Genomic DNA, 15897 nt, shown 5'->3' on the forward strand with positions numbered 1-15897 from the left:
AGCTCTGGTTAGGGAGTCCCCTAACACTCTTAAAACTGAGAGATAAATCCATCTCTTCCTCTTGCAGCTCCTCCTCCTGCTCCTCATATTCCTCCCAATATTCCTGACTCTTGTCAGATGCCATTCTATATGCCCCTGTGGGTGGACTTATCACACAATAATGGGAGGAATGTCTCTAAGACCCGTGCTGTGACAGCAGCTTGCCAGGGTCTGAAGCTAGCACTTCAAATGTGCTTTTCTTTTCTTTCGTATTATATATATACATTTTTCTTTTTGTTGCCTCTGGATAGGAGCACGGCCTCTGTAGCGGCGCTTCCCTGTGTGTTCAATCTGCTGGGAGGCGATCTGCACACACTTCAGCGACCGCTAGATATTTGGCAAGACGTTGTTAGATATGGAAATAGGCTCTGCGCGTCTGCTTGCGCTTGCGCGCACGTGCGCAGAGCCTCAATGGGAACGACGCTACAGCCCTCTTCAACTGTGTTGCATCGTGTTCAGACAGACCACGTATGAATGTATAATGGAGAGTAAACAAGCCCAAACACTAGTGATGACGCTCGCGGACCGTTTCCCCTCCAATCTTTACAATAATAATGCTAACCTTTCCACACGCGCTGACTCCTGCGCTGCGCTCGCGTCCAAAGTTACCTCATAATACTATGAACAATTCCTATGGGCCAGCGCATGCGTGCGCTGCCGCTCTCACAGTCATTAAGTATATGATACTCTATTACATGAATGTCTACCCTAAATCAGTGGTTATATCACTTAGCTGTGCCAGCAGCAAAAAAGAAGACTTATACCATCAGGTGTGCTCTCATTGGAGGGCGAGACTGAGGCAGGGACTACTGCTCGCAGAGAGCTTCATGGGAGTTGTAGTGGAGCTCTAGTTCGAGACTTTGCAGACTCAGAAGTTTCAAAAGTTTTATTTTTATGTTAAGTAAAAAAAAAATAAAAAAAAGATGAATTTTATTAAAGAAATGGTTGAAATTGCTGTATTTGGCAGTATTAAAGAAGAATAAGCATAATGCTTGCCTCCCGTCTTGTCATAGAATTGCCAAGACTCTCCAAACATCTCACATGGGGCATCTTGAGAGGTCTTCTGGATACATGGGCGACGGTGTGCAGTCATTTTTTCGAATGCAATATTTTCAAAAGTCAAAATGTCAAAAATATTTAGTCGAAAAATATGTTGAAAATAAAAAAGGATTTTTTTTCTATATTTTTTCGAAAATATTAATTAATGCATTGCATAATATGTACTTATTTATTTTTAAAATATTAATGCATGTAATGTATAAGGTAAGCATATGTGTATTTTTTTTCTTAATGGTTAACTTTACAATGTATACCAACTTAAAATTTATATCATTCAATGCACTTTTTTTATTTAACTTTAAATGTAATATTAAATATATAACATTTAATAAATAGCATACCATTTTCAAATAGAACATCTAATATATATATTGTCCATTAGATGGCGCTCTTGTATAACAAATGTTCATATAGCTGTTTTTGTCTTATTTGTTTTTGTTTATGTACGTACGTTACGTGTGCGTACGTATACGTAGGCGCCATTTTTAAAGTTCATTTCCAAACTGTTTCTTTAGCGTACGCGTCTCCGTTGCCCCGTTCATGGATTTTTGGGATTTCCTTTTTTTTACTGGATTCTTTTGGATCTATCGAATTTTTTTCCATTGAATTATGTGGATTTTATGGTATTTTCATGGTTTTATTTCCGATGCATCTTGGATTCTGGGTTTTTTTTCTTCTGGTTTCTTTGGAGTTGCATTTTTTCTTCTGTGTTGGATTTTACTGTTCCATTTTCATGTTTGTATTTTTCCTTGGGTTTCTTTTTTTGCTTTTTTCCATGAATTGTTTTTTGCAGTTTTGGATTTATGGAGTTTCCGTTTGGCGTTTTTGGATAGTTCTTGCATGTGCCACATTGGATTGTAGATGCTTCGGAAACGTAGGTTTTTTTAACATTTTAAATTAAATGCAATTGAATTGAGGAAGTTTTCTTTATTCTGCTCGTCAAATTCTCATATTAGTTGTACTAGTTTTTGTTCATAATCTCTGTATCTTTTTCTTTTTGGTTCCTGGTTTGCCAATGACAGTGTTTGAGATAGGCGAAATTCTTGGTGTTGTTCCTCATTCTTTAATTCTTTTAAAAAATGCCACAAATGTGGGTTGTTTATATTGAAAGTTTTATTTAATCTGCTGTGCCATCCTTCTAATGCATTATTGGTACGTGGTTTACCTTCTAACGTTGCTTGGTAGCAATTCCACAACGTTACAGGGAATTTTGGCCTTCGTCTTGCTCCACTACGTGTCAATTGTCCTATCCAAGTGTTCTCTATATAGTCCAATAAGTCTGAATTTTCCTCCTCATGATACTTATAGTACTCACTTTCAATCAAATGTTCGTAAAATTGTACAACATGATCCTCTTTTACAAAAGCCAAAGCAAAAAGTTTTTTTATGTTGTATTGGTAAGAACTGTCCTCTGTATATTTCGTGCTTAATCCTAGTTTTTGTAATTTTCTCCATATGCTCTGTGCAAAATGAAAAAAACACCCTTGTTTCTTTGTACACTGATGAAAATGCCTTAATTTGTGCGATTTCGTAGTCCATGATTATTGTATTTGGATGTGAATCAGGTGCAGTCTCTTTAATTTTACTGAACACGATTTTATAGGTTTCCTCATTTTTTCTCGGCATCAAAACATATACAAGTGGTATGATTTTGTTATTAACTGTTCCATGAACTGTGAAAAACTGTTGCAATGGTTGCGGGCACACTTTAAATGTTGCATCACTTTGCCAATGTTGACTTTGACTGAGATGTACAAAGTTGGCAGCAGTCGAAAATATTATGATTTTTTTCATTGTTTATTTCCATTGTGGCATGGTGGAAACGTTCTCCTTTCGTGGTCATTTTAAACACTTCTGGTATTGTTATATCTGAATACACCATTGGTGCCGGGGGCAGATTCCCATTTTGTTGTTTGGTACGGTTTATCGTACATTGCATTAATTTTTCTCCTGGTAATTCTGCAGATATATGCATTGGTAACTTATCACAAACACTTGAAATCACTGACCCACTCGCTTCACCTTGACTTTCTACTGCTTTTTGTTTCAGTTCGTAAATTGTTTTTTTAATGATAATGTTTGTTTGATCTGTTAGATGGTTGTGCTCATTTTTGTTTTTTTACATTCAAAGCTTCAGTAAATACTCTTGCACTGCATATTGTTTTACCGTACTCTGCGCACTTCCAATAAGTGCGTTCCTTTTTTTCGGCTTCTTCATAGAAAATTTAAAACCATCCGTTTTCCTCCTTTTTGTGAGGTGATGCACTCCACCTTGTTCTCCATTGTTTACTCTAAAAATAACGGAGAAAATAAACTGTTTTATCATTCCTGTCACACATTTTATTTATGGTAAGATACCTTAACGTTTAGTTGCATGTTAGTTATGCTAATATTACCTGTTTTATTCTGAATTAACTCTACTCAAGTCCCTGCAGTCCGATCTCAAGTGTGGTTCTGTCAGGTAATGACGGTTTTCCACAACCGTTATTCGTTCCTTGGTACTTAGGCAAGGTTCTTTACTCGTAGTTGTCACCTATCCTATGTGCTTAACCCTTTCTACCTTTTTGTGTTGTTTATGAGGGGTGAGAGGGTGGTCCAGGGGCACGAGGGGGTCGGGGGGTTGGGTGGTGTGTGGCTGCGGGGTGTCTGTTTAGGGGGGTTGGGCCCCCCCCCATTAAATGGTACTATTGATATTTTACATTGGTACATGACTATTTTTTTCCACCTTTTTTTTCGATATTTATTTTTCAAAAAATTGACTCTGTTATATGTATATTTTTTCGATATTTATGTTTTCGACATTTTTGTAGTTCGACATTATTTTTTCGATATTATCACTATAAACCATGGGCGACAAAGCCATTTGTTGCTGGTCAGTATTTCAAACAACAATGTACCTTATTGATAGGGATGATGTGAAAACAAACTGCACTCCCACAAACTAAAGATACAGTATGTTACATCAACTGGTAGTTTTCACTTTTTGCAATCTGGTTTTACTTTGTCTATTTCTTCCAATTGTATGCATGTGCGTTCCTCACATATCTGACTCGTTGAGCAAATAATTGACGCTGCTGTAATTTTACCAAAACCTGTTTTGTAAAAAAAATCTCGTAATCCCTAAAGATATCATAGCATGGCAGAGAGCTCGCTCTGCCAAAGATGTGTCACTTCAATCCAAGAAAAGCAGCAATCCTTTAAAGGCTGGCATGGAAACACATAGGACACGTTCAATTCAACATATAGCATTTGGACATTCAAATCAACAGGCCTCACTTATCCTCTGTAAAACAAACATTTGAGGAAACTGAAGTTCAGCACAACCACCATAAGAAGCATCCATGCATACAGAGCAGTTGGAATACTGTGTTTTAAGTACACAAAGAAAAACTGCCTTCAGAGATTACCTTACAGTTACTCTGCTTGACGTAACACTTTCTGACAGCAGATGGGAATGTTAATGAGCGTCCATCATTCTGTTAATCACCACTTATGGCTGCCAGAACAAAAACTAAGAAAAGGCTCAATCACTCTGGATTTTCTAGGGGCCACTGAAAACCTTCAGCCTCCATGTGGTCTACACCACTAGTGTCAACCTTTTGTGAAGGACACAGACACAAAGGTACAAGTTTCAATACCTTCATTAAGTTTGACTGGGGTTGGAGACTTCCTAAATGGCCCTAATTCTATAATGGAAGTAGTCTCGGCCATCAAAGTAAAAACAAAATGGTCTAAGTCAATCAGTCGAACAAAGGAAATATGTCTGTCAGAAACCTGTACTTGCCCTCACGTTTCACAATAACTACGTGTGGCATTAAATGAATGTCACAATGGCAATGAAAGTGGCTCACCACTCCCTTCCCCAATTTCAGTTCAATGGGGTTCTTATAAAGTTCCTTCAAGGAGGGTAGTATGCACAGTTCAAAGATTTCCCATGAATCTGTTAGGCTTCCCTTATCTATTTAATTATCAGTTCAATATGCATCACAGTTCTCGTCAATGGATTCTTTTGGCTTCACTTCACAATTGTCAAACAGATATTCACAGAACTCCTTTCCCCAACCTTTGTGCTTCTCTTTCACAATGTTCATCTGTCAGAGACCTTCACGACCGCATAGTATTCTCACCTCTATGTGCGACCACTCTGAAAATAGGTTTGGTTCTTAATATCGTGCTTCTTGCACTTGGTTTCGCAGAATGGGCCCTCTGCCACTCATTTCACAAAAGCATATAGTTCATTAGGACGGGGCCACTGTGTTCCTCGTTTCACATAAATATCCATTCAATGTCACATTAGCCTTTTGGGATCTCTGCACGCTCCCTTTCCCTAGTGCCCTTCCTTTCAATGGTTTTCAGCACATTTCGCTTTCATTATTCAGTGTTCTGTTATCTTTTAAGAAGCGTTTAATAACGTGCCTTCTCACACGGCACTGCTCTGTTACTTTATTTCTCATTGGCTCCATCGCCGGCTCCTTAAACATTCAAACCTTCAGTTCAATGTCTTTATCCTTCAACGCATAGCCTTGTGTGTAACACTGTAGCTTTCCACAATGGCGTGCATCACAAACCGGGGTCTCCCTTTCTTTGACCTCCACGGCTGTGATTGCTTTCACGCATCCCGTTTCATCACGTCGAGGACAGGGTCTTGCACACCTGCCTCTCAGACACTCCCAGGTGGCCTTGCGACACAGGGGAAGAAACAAGTTGTTTGCTGGTGCATGGAGGAAAGGGACTAGCCGGCCCCTCTGCTCCCTTCTCTGAACTCTCCTGGCTTCTTGGAGACATGGCTCCCTGGCCACGGTTTCTTAGGCCTCAACTTGCAGTCTGTCAGCGTCATGTTCTCACAGGCCTGGTTCTCAGCAGCTCTCCCTCTGCTTCTCCTTTGTCTTGCCATCCAGCTTACCTTCCTTCTTGGTCCCTTTTATAGTTCGGAAAACGTGTGCGCGTGTGCGTGTGTGTGTGTCTATTCGTGGGACAAGGCTAGTAAATGTTACTAGTGGTAATCTTCTGAGTCTTCCTCGGCAGTTGGGCTGATCAGGGAAGGAGGGGGGGGGGGGAAGGGGAATTGTAGTATCCCATAAAGGGTAGAGGGAATATGAGGTAAATAGCTGTCAGGAAATGGGGGATACCATTTCTCACCTTCCGGTGTCTCCTCCCCACTACCTGAGGACCTCCTACCCAGGAGATCCTCCCTCACTTGTCCACCCACAGGGTCGGGATCCAATAGCGATGGCCCTTCCCTGGCCACCTGAATTAGGGATCCCTCAGGACAGAGCCATGAAACACCTTCAGGTCTTTCACACTTTCCTTCTCCAGGAACAGCATGGTCGCCATTGTCTCACCTTAGTCTGGGGTCTACTTCTGTTGGCTAGCAATTCCCCCTGTGCTCCCAAAATATTCAGCTTCATCATGAAAGTAAAAGGGGAATTTTATGTTAAGACTAGAGGCAAGCATTATGCTCCTCATTCTTTATTTTCAGCTCAAGCAGCAACATCTTTAAAATGTACACCTATAATACTGCAACTACATTTCCCATAAACCTAGAGAGAAAAGGTAGTTCAATGTTCAAAGTCACCTGATCTTCCTTGCCAATTACATCTTTATGTCCAGACCTCTCCAGCTCCACCCATCATCCTTTCTGTTTCTATCATGTTCAGGTGTATTGTTATGTGACTTTTGGTGTTAAAAATCAGTGTTTTACACAGATTTTACACTGGCAGAGCCGGAAGGCGCATAAGTTCTCCCAAGAGCTTGCAGTATTCTGTGCCACAACAGATCGTATTTGCTTTCTTTATAAGTGGCATCTAGTAGGGAATGTGAGCACAATCTGGGACAGCCTGCCCATGGCAGCAGTTCACAATTTGTCAAGTGGGGTTTGCACTACTGGCCCCCTGCAGCTGCGACTTGATGATATCGAGGACTACCTTAATGCAAAATGGCAAAGTAAGTCCACACAAGCAGTTAATCCATCCAGAGATGATGGCAAAATGCAGAACAAGCAAATTGGTGGGAGGGAGGTGTGTGGGCGTGGGGGAGTACTGCAGCCTGAAAAAAAGCAAAGAGCTACTTCACCAACCTCTCCATCGACCTTACTTTTAAGAAACTCTGCAGAGCTCAGAGGTTAAGGACGTTTTTCTAAGGTTCAATGAAGCCTTCCTCAAGGACAAAAGCGTTCCATCCATCCATCCACCCATCCATCCATCCATCCATCCATCCATCCATCCATCCATCCATCCATCCGCAGACCCTCTCGTCCCGAGGTATGGAACATGGGCTCAAATGGCAATGGCTCAACAGGGAAGAGCACTGGAAGGGTCAATAACAAGAAGTTGTCCAAAGAACAACCACTGACAGACTGGCAAGAAACACAAGTTGCAGGACGACGAGGCAGAGACCTCGTCCAACAACGTGGATAATGAAGGAGCATCCATTTTAACGAGAGGCTCCCCCATCCCTATGTCAGGCAAATGGACACTCTCAGCCAAAGAGAAGTGAACTACCTTATATATATATATGCCTTTGGATGAATTTGCTACATTACACAGGGCAAACAGCCAAGACCCATTGCTCTTGCAGGAAGGGTCCTGAACACTGGAAAACCTGTGCTGTTTATCCGGGTGGGGCTAAAGAGCTGTATGCCTCAGGTCTTTAGCCTCAGGAAGGAAAAAGGGGTGGGCTAGGAGATAGTGCCCTACACAGACGGTACTGCAGTTAAAGGTCTACTATGTTCCAAAGAATAAGCACAATTTGACAGCAAGTATACAGCATTGGGCAAAGCTCAGTAATCTATCAAGTGTTTCTGAGCCCAAGGATTTTCCAAAAACCGGTAGAAGTAGAAGCCACTCTGCCTGTTGCTTTTGGTTGGACGGACGGTCTCAAATGGGATGGGGGCGAGGGGCATGCCAATATTGGCAGGACCACAAGCAGGAAACCAGCTTTCATACCAAGGAAGCAGACAGAAAGCCAGTGGGATGGGAGTGGTGGCCACAACGCATTGTTTGAGGACAACTGCAACATGCCATCATGTGATGTCTATCTATGCCAGACAAAGGGGTTTTCATCTAGCATTCTTATTTATCCTCAAACATGAAAGTGTTCCAGGCCCAGCCACCACTCCCAATCTGATCAGGTAAACAGTGATGCACCCCTCCGTCCGGGACCACAGATTAGCAATCAGTTTCTGGCAGAGAGAAAACCAATTCAGACCGGTTGTAGACCTCTATCAGTTCAACGAATGGATGGTTTACCACCACTTCAAATTGGAGGGTGTACATCTGGAAAGGAACAAGCTGATGCCAGGTGATCGGTTGGCACTTTTGGACCTTCAGGATGCATAAGATTTGATTCTTATTTAAAAGTCACATTGTCTATTCCTTCCAATTTCAATAGGTAGGCCAGTTCTGTGAATTTGTGAGCCTGTCATTTGGGCTTTGTTCGGATTGGTTTTAATTAAGTTACAAAACTAGTTGCATTTGCTGAAAGAGCAGATGGTCATTTACTTGGCCGACATGATTTTCATGTTTCAAGAGGAGACTCTAGAATACCAAGTCTGTATGGCAACATTTCTCCTGCAGGGACTGGGGTTTCTAATAAAACAGGGAGAAGTCAGAAGTGTCTCCAGCAAAAGAGATGGAATTGCCCAGTTTCACTGTAGATAGTGGTTGCCAAACAAGCGTTGTAGGAGAAGTTTAGCAACAAAGAAGATGTGTCTGCTTTGAAAAAAAGACATTTCTTGCTCAGAGATCTAGCAAGGGCCATCTGACGTTTCTCCTCTGTATAGGCCATCTTTCTAGACCCATTGCATTAAGCAGCTCTGCAAAGGCAAGGCAATTCTCATCTCTGCAAGAACGTGTCATATAGACATAAAGTGTCTGTCTCAAGAAGCATCAGTGGAGTTACGATCGAGACTCAAGCACATATTCAACTAGGCTCTTGAAATCGTGATCGATCCAGGCGGGCGTGGGTCAGGTTGGGGAGCTAGTCGTGGTTCCAGGTTGACACGTGTGCAATAGTCACTTCCAAAAATTGGAGCTGTGCACAAACTGCTTAGCTCTTTGCAAGCTCTTTCACTTTGAAATCCCTGGCCAAGGATAGAGTGAACTGTTGCAAACAATTGTAAAGGAACAACATTTCAGAGGTCTGTTTCATCTTTGAAGGGGCTGGAAGGGAGGAGGGAGTCTCAGTCCAGGATGCTGACAGAGCTAGAAAGGGACTTTTTATAATATTGCCTGAAGTAATACATAACTGACAGCAGAGCACATCATGGGGTTATCCAATGTCATAGCAGACAAACTCCTGATATCTCAAAAACACCATCGATTTGAAACTGGAGGAGATATTTAAATACACTGCTTCAGAGTTTGGGTACTTCTCAGACTAATATTTTCGCATATCACCCAAATCCCAGCTTCCTCAATTTTTCTGTTGGAATCCAAAACTGATGGCCTTCACTTTGGATTTGCTCGTAAAGTTGTGGCATCAGGCGACAGATTATGCTTTTTCCTCTTATGCAGCATTTATTCGGACTCAGTGGACATAAGGAGGAAAGAGGCAGAGCTAGTGTTAGTAGTCCTGTATTGGATGGCACAAATGTGGTTGCCAGTTCTTTTGGACTTTTGTATGGGTTTTCCAATCCAACTTCCCAGCGTGCTTGTTTTCTTAGGAATGAGATGGCCAGTACCCTTGGCTTTCCTTTGATGAAATTGAGAGCATTCAGGATAACAAACAAACTACCCATTGATGTATTTTTAGACTTATCCCATGACATCACACTGATGATATCAGCCTGGACCTTGTGCAACAACCCAGACCTTTCTGGAAAAGCTAGAGAGCTCATCCAAGAATACTGGTTGCCATCTACCTTATGTAGTTATAATGTAGGAAAGACCATTTGAAGCACCTGGTGTCTAGAGCAGCAATGAGATCCCGTTTCAGCTCATCTAGCAGACATTCTGAATCTCCTACCCTCAACGTTGGAGAAAGGAAATGTATATCACCCAGCAAATATGTACAGGTCCACCATTTCTGGGGGGCATAGCAAAATGGACAGAGCTCAAGTGGGGAGAGCACCCACTGGTATGCTGGATGCTTAAGTACTTGAGGGTGGCGACATCCCCGAAAGACTGGTGTTCTGTCAATTGGGAGGTGAACATTCTGTTGATGCTCTTTCAGTCCTGTCCTTGCAATGAGTATCTATTCAGAATGGCTGCCTCGTTGGAATGGACTATACTGCTATGTCTACTGTCCTGTCGTGGAGTGTCGGACATCAGGGAACTAGGCTTGGCAGACAATAATATACTTGACAGAACAGACAAATTAAGTGAAAGAACAAGCTCTTATACTGCATTCCGAGATCATCCAAAGCAATGCATGGTGCCTTACGCTAAGGCCTATGAGAATGAGACGGAGGGAGTGTGTGCTCATGGGCATGGAGAAGTCTTTATTGCTGTGAGGAAGCTTTATAGGCCAGTGTCCTCCCCAACTCCAGTCCATTGGATGCATTGGGTCCTTGCATACACGTTGGTACATCCCATTTCGGGGCCCAATACACAACAGGTGCTTTGGCATCAAAAGCATTCTGTCTACCTTTGGAGAACGGCAAATTGATCATGGGATTCCTTTAAAAAAAAGATATTATCTGAAACATATTGACCAGCCGGAAACGTTAGCGCATAGTAAGTTTTATGATAACATAATAGTCACCTCTGGTCTTGACATAGAATATAAATGTTTCCAAGTCGTTAGTAAAGAATGTTGATTCTATTTAAAAAACGAAGTAATATCATATCCTACTAACATCAACTTTGAAGAGAAAAGGTGGGAGGTCTGAAAGCACGAGCTATAAAATTTGCATTTTAATGCTATGGTTTTTATATGTTTGCTCATTGTGTTGGGGAGTTTTTTTATGTTTAAAAATCTTTACTAAGATTTCATAAATGAACAAGATGACATTTGAGTAATGTATACAAAAAGCCCACCTTAGGTTAATCGGGTTACACTTCTTAATTTAGGCCTGAACTACACAAAGGTTTGGTAGAATGGAGAGCAGCCAGGCAGAGGAGGGAGGAGGGATGAGGGATGAGGGATGAGGGATGAGGGATGAGGGATGAGGGATGAGGGATGAGGGATGTAGTTAGGTACAACGAACTCCGAGCATACACCTAGTTCAAGAAAATACAAATACACTTTAGCCAAGGCAGAGATGATAATTCACAAGTCAATTAAGTACTTTAAAACAGTAGAATAATATAGGATCACTTTGTAATATTCTTTGGATAATAAACCACAGTTGTAGTAAACTTAGAGTAGCATTGGTAGTAACAAATCACTTAGTAAGAACATCTACAACATATATGCAAACTGTATTCCAGCCTATCTTAATGAGTGCGACCCTATCTTATGCGAGTCTCAGTGTTCAATTGGGTCACTGGGCCACCAGTGGCCAGTGGAGGAGCAGGAAAGGCAGGCGAGCAGGGTAAACAGGTTCAGTATGGTAAAGTTCAGCAGGAGTCTCTTTCAGTATTGCAGGTAGATAAAGTTAGTTTTACAAAGGCAAGGGAATCGGGGTGTTCCCTTGTAGGAGTGTCGCAAGGACCAGTGTCCTAAGGCAGGGGTAGGGTACAATTGGTGGTCCACTCCAATGTAACTATGGGAGAGCTGCAGGGTGTGAGAACAAAGTATCTGTAACCCTCAGGATCACAGGATCAAGCAAACAACCCACAGGTAAGTTGTACCAGGGGTAGGACAGTACATTTAGTAGAAGAAAGGGGAGCTGCAGGACGGTTCCAGCAGTGAGGCGATAGCAGACCTGAGTACTGGTTTCTGGGCCTTGGCGACCGAATAAAGGCACTTCAGTGGATCTGGTAACAGCTCCCGTGCAGTCGGATGCCCAGCAAAGGATATTCTCGGTCCTGGCTTGTTGGCCCCTTTTTCAGGCTTGTTGAAAGGCGTGTGTCATAGCGGGTGTCTCTTCTTGGTTTCTCGGTCCTCGTCTCCGGCGGGGGACCTTTTGGGAGCTAGATCAGGTCACTGTAGGCTTAGAAGGATGCCCATGAAGTTTCAGGCGAAACCGTGCTTCAGGAGACAATTCACAACAATGCAGCCAAGGTCTGAGGGTATTGGTGAATTGCAGGCCACAGAGGTTGCAGCCCTTCAAGGGATGGCACAAAATGCAGTTCATCTTGCGACTGGTTTGGCCCACCAGCCCAAGGGAGGAAGTCATCTTCGGATCTTCCCTGTCGCTTAGAGGTTGAGGTTGGGAGAGCAGCGATTAATCAGCAGACGCTAGAAGTTGCTGCGGTCATCCTTCGTTGTTATTCGGTTTCTTCTGTTCGAGTCATCGGTCTGGGTTTCAGCTCCTGGACCACTGAATGTATGCAGAAAACCTGACTGAGTCCACCAATCGTATCCCATTCACCATTCAAACTTGGGGATGGCTGTCCAATGGGGCCAGCTAGCCTGCCGGTCTGAACTGGTTTCTCTCAGGCACACTGCAGGACAAATGACAGGGGAGTTTCGATTGATCTCCCCCACTTCCTGTCCTTCCAGCCCCTCAAAAGGGTCCTCGCAGACCTTCCCAAGATAGCTCAGCAAAGACAAAGGGACAAGAGGACCCTCCCCCACTTATCAGTGTAGAAGAAGACATAGGAAAGGACAGGCTATCTTATTTTATTTATTTATTGTCTATTTGTAATGTGCCTATACATACGTGTTTAGAGCTTAAAAAAGTAAAGCCACCATTTTGGGCAAATGGTGTCCCTTGTATCACCTACAGCAGCTGCGAAGAGAGCCTGCAATGAAAGTTCATAAAACATTGTGTAAATGGTACACTGCCACTAGCCTAAACAGATAGACCTATCACAGTAAACAAAGAGTTACTGGAGAGTCAAGAAAAAAGGGTTGCGTTGGATCCCCTCAGTACTCCACCTAAGGTGAGGTGTGCCAATCTCACAAAATAAAATACTGGTAGTATAAAAAGTATCCCCCTGCCTTGGTAACTTTGTGGAACAGCTACTCAACGCTCACACCAGAAAAAAAAAATACAACCCACTAGGGAGAAAGGCCCAGCCAACCTCTTGCAAGAGATTCAAAGTTCTATTTCCACAAAAATAGAAAAGCACCAGCAAAGAACGCTGCGGCCACGGAAAGTTTTGCTAAAATCAGTACGAACAACGCTTTATGAAGGCAGACACCATCATCAGTGACAAATTACATTCTGCACAAACCTGCGTGGCTGGTTGATTGAGACCCTATAGATAGGCTACCTGCTCCATAAGGGATGCCAGGCCATTAGTCCCAGCCCCTTCTGGGTATCTTCTTTCATATGGGCTCCTCCTTTCATGTAATTGGGCATGAAGCTACCACTGATTGGCAATTATGTGAAGAAAAACAATACAAGCTCTATCTCTACCCTGATGTGCACATGGTACTGCAGACATGGGCTCAGGGGATACTTCGAGGCCATCGCTTCTAACAAACTACAGCTCGATTCCAGCCACGTTGCACCCAACCAAAGTTCTCCACTTTCATTTTAGCTATGTTGTTTTACCCCTCCCGGCACCTCGCAACACAAATCACGCAACCTATGGTGTAGGCCGCCGATTCCTGTTTTCAGATTTTTTCTGATCCATTGGGGGTCTAACAATTTTATGGTTGGTGGTCTGGGACTGACTGGTCCTTGGAATGCTGGGGGTCTTGGGACTGGGGCTTTCAGGTGCAATTACGTAGAGGTGGGACAGGAAGGGTCGGAGGCTCGTGCCCTCCTTCTTGTGAGATCCCTTTTCACAGTGAGCCCTCAACCCCCTTGTGGCCTTGCAGGGCGCAGTCCTTCTGGGATACGAAATGTTGGCAACATGAGAAAATGAAGGGTCTATGAATCTCTGCAAGTCTGGCATTCCTCACCGGTGCCCAAGCTACAATCTATTACCGCCTGCACACACTTTATTTCTATGTGTGTGACTGTTGCCCTGGCTTCAGGGCAAACCTAGGCCTCAATTTCAATATGGCTGCTACTATCCAAGATTGCGTTTGATTCCCCATGTATACCAGGGCAAAAACATGCATCCCCTTCCCACGCTATGGCCTCTAATGTTAACCCCCTACCCCGTAACCTTCCCTAGCCCTTACCGAGGCACATTCACAGGCCTCCATTTCATCTGACAGCGCTGGGGGGCGGCCTGGGAAGATACATTCCCCCCCCCCTTAGTTAATCCTACATTAACTACAAACTCTCATGTAAGCCCCCCTTCTTTTCACCCCTTTCCAGTCGTTCTGCTCCCAAATGGGGAGGTGACCCCTCCTTGGGCACAAATGCTTTACATACGGCACGTAAACTTTCTCCCGCCTGCGCATATTGCTCAGGGGTACATGTCATATATATGCATCCTCCATCCCCTGCTAAATTTACACAGTGTTCTGTGTAATTCTTGGGGTCAGGTGGGGGAACTGTGGTGCTACCTGGGGGGTGAAGATGTTGCTCTATCACAATTATGCATGGCTTGTTTGGATTGTTATTCTGAACTGTGTTATCTTTTGTACCACGAGATGCCTCCTTCTGCCCCAATTGAAACCATCATCATTGCGCTGCTAAGCATTGCCTTGGCACAACACTGAAGTCCCAGCTGGCAGGTGCAGAATATTACCAATACGAACACGACCCCCATCTTCACGATCGCTCCCATCCAGGATGGTGCCCAAGAAAGAAGTTTATCAAACCAATCAGTCTCTTGTATGCCCACTTCTGTTTGCACATGAGTGCTGAGAACATGCCGGGCCCCTAGCATATTGGTAAGGGACCAGTTTTCTGCATCGTTAGGAGAACGTGCCAAGCCCCTAGCATATTGGTAAGGGACCCGTTTTATGCGTCGTTAGGAGGTGCATAGGTACAGCATATCACCAATTTCTTTGCACACACGTCCCTCCATGGCACTGAGGAGGTCCAGCAAGTACCTATTCCGCAGCGTAACGAGCCTGATTGCGTGAATTTTAATCTTGATCGCGTGGAGGCCTTGCTTTGTGTCATTGGCCAGCTGGATCACTTCCCACCACACTATCTGGATCCAATTGGCATTTGTGGCGATCTGCAACCCTGGTAGCAACAGCGATACAAAAAATGTTTCTTCCTAGCTGTAACAACCCGTACTGATCTGGTATTTCCTTTAGTAATTGTGAGGAATCTTGCAATAGTTAATTCGATATTTTCCTTCTCAGCAATCTTTTTTTTTCCTTCTCTGGCAGGATGCGAAAGATATGTTTCTGCAATGGCACTGTGGTGGGGTTGCCGGACCCCCTGTTCCCACTATTAAATGTTCTTCAGGGACCACCAGGAGCGCTGAATGCAATGAAGCTACCGAGCAGGTGCCCCTCCATGATGGCAGGAGTTGCATAAAAGCCTGCTGGCCACACACCCAATATGTGTTTAGAATGGCAGCTGTCCCTATTTTTGAGATCTGGAATGTATAATGTTTTGTAGCACCTAATATTGACCCCCCATGAGTACACTCCCTTTGTTATAAATGCACATTTCATATTCTTCCTGTTTTTGCACTTTTATGGGTTTTTCCATTGCCTCGATCCATGCGAGTGTCGCCACTTAATCGTTTCAGTATCTGCCACACACTGTTGAGCGCCAGCGGACCACTCCGGTGGTGATAGTGCAGGGTACAAATATCCTTTAACATTAACTGTTCACTTTATCACTTCTTCTCCAAACCCCACTAGTCATCCTGCCATGCTCCCCATTGTTGTTTTTGCCATATGTTCTCCTTGAACTGGACACCTTCCAGTTTTAGATATGGTCTT

At 43.4% G+C, this 15897-nt stretch overlaps 1 protein-coding gene across 1 annotated transcript in view; it reads right to left on the minus strand.

Moving 5' to 3' along the window:
* PEX10 (peroxisomal biogenesis factor 10) overlaps positions 1-15897 on the minus strand; it is a 257024-nt gene that overhangs the window by 139031 nt on the left and 102096 nt on the right. The gene's annotated exons all lie outside the window — the stretch shown is intronic.

This window comes from Ambystoma mexicanum, chromosome 8, assembly GCF_040938575.1.
Source record: "Ambystoma mexicanum isolate Mex_15411 chromosome 8, UKY_AmexF1_1, whole genome shotgun sequence".
NCBI classification, from domain to species: Eukaryota; Metazoa; Chordata; class Amphibia; order Caudata; family Ambystomatidae; genus Ambystoma; species Ambystoma mexicanum.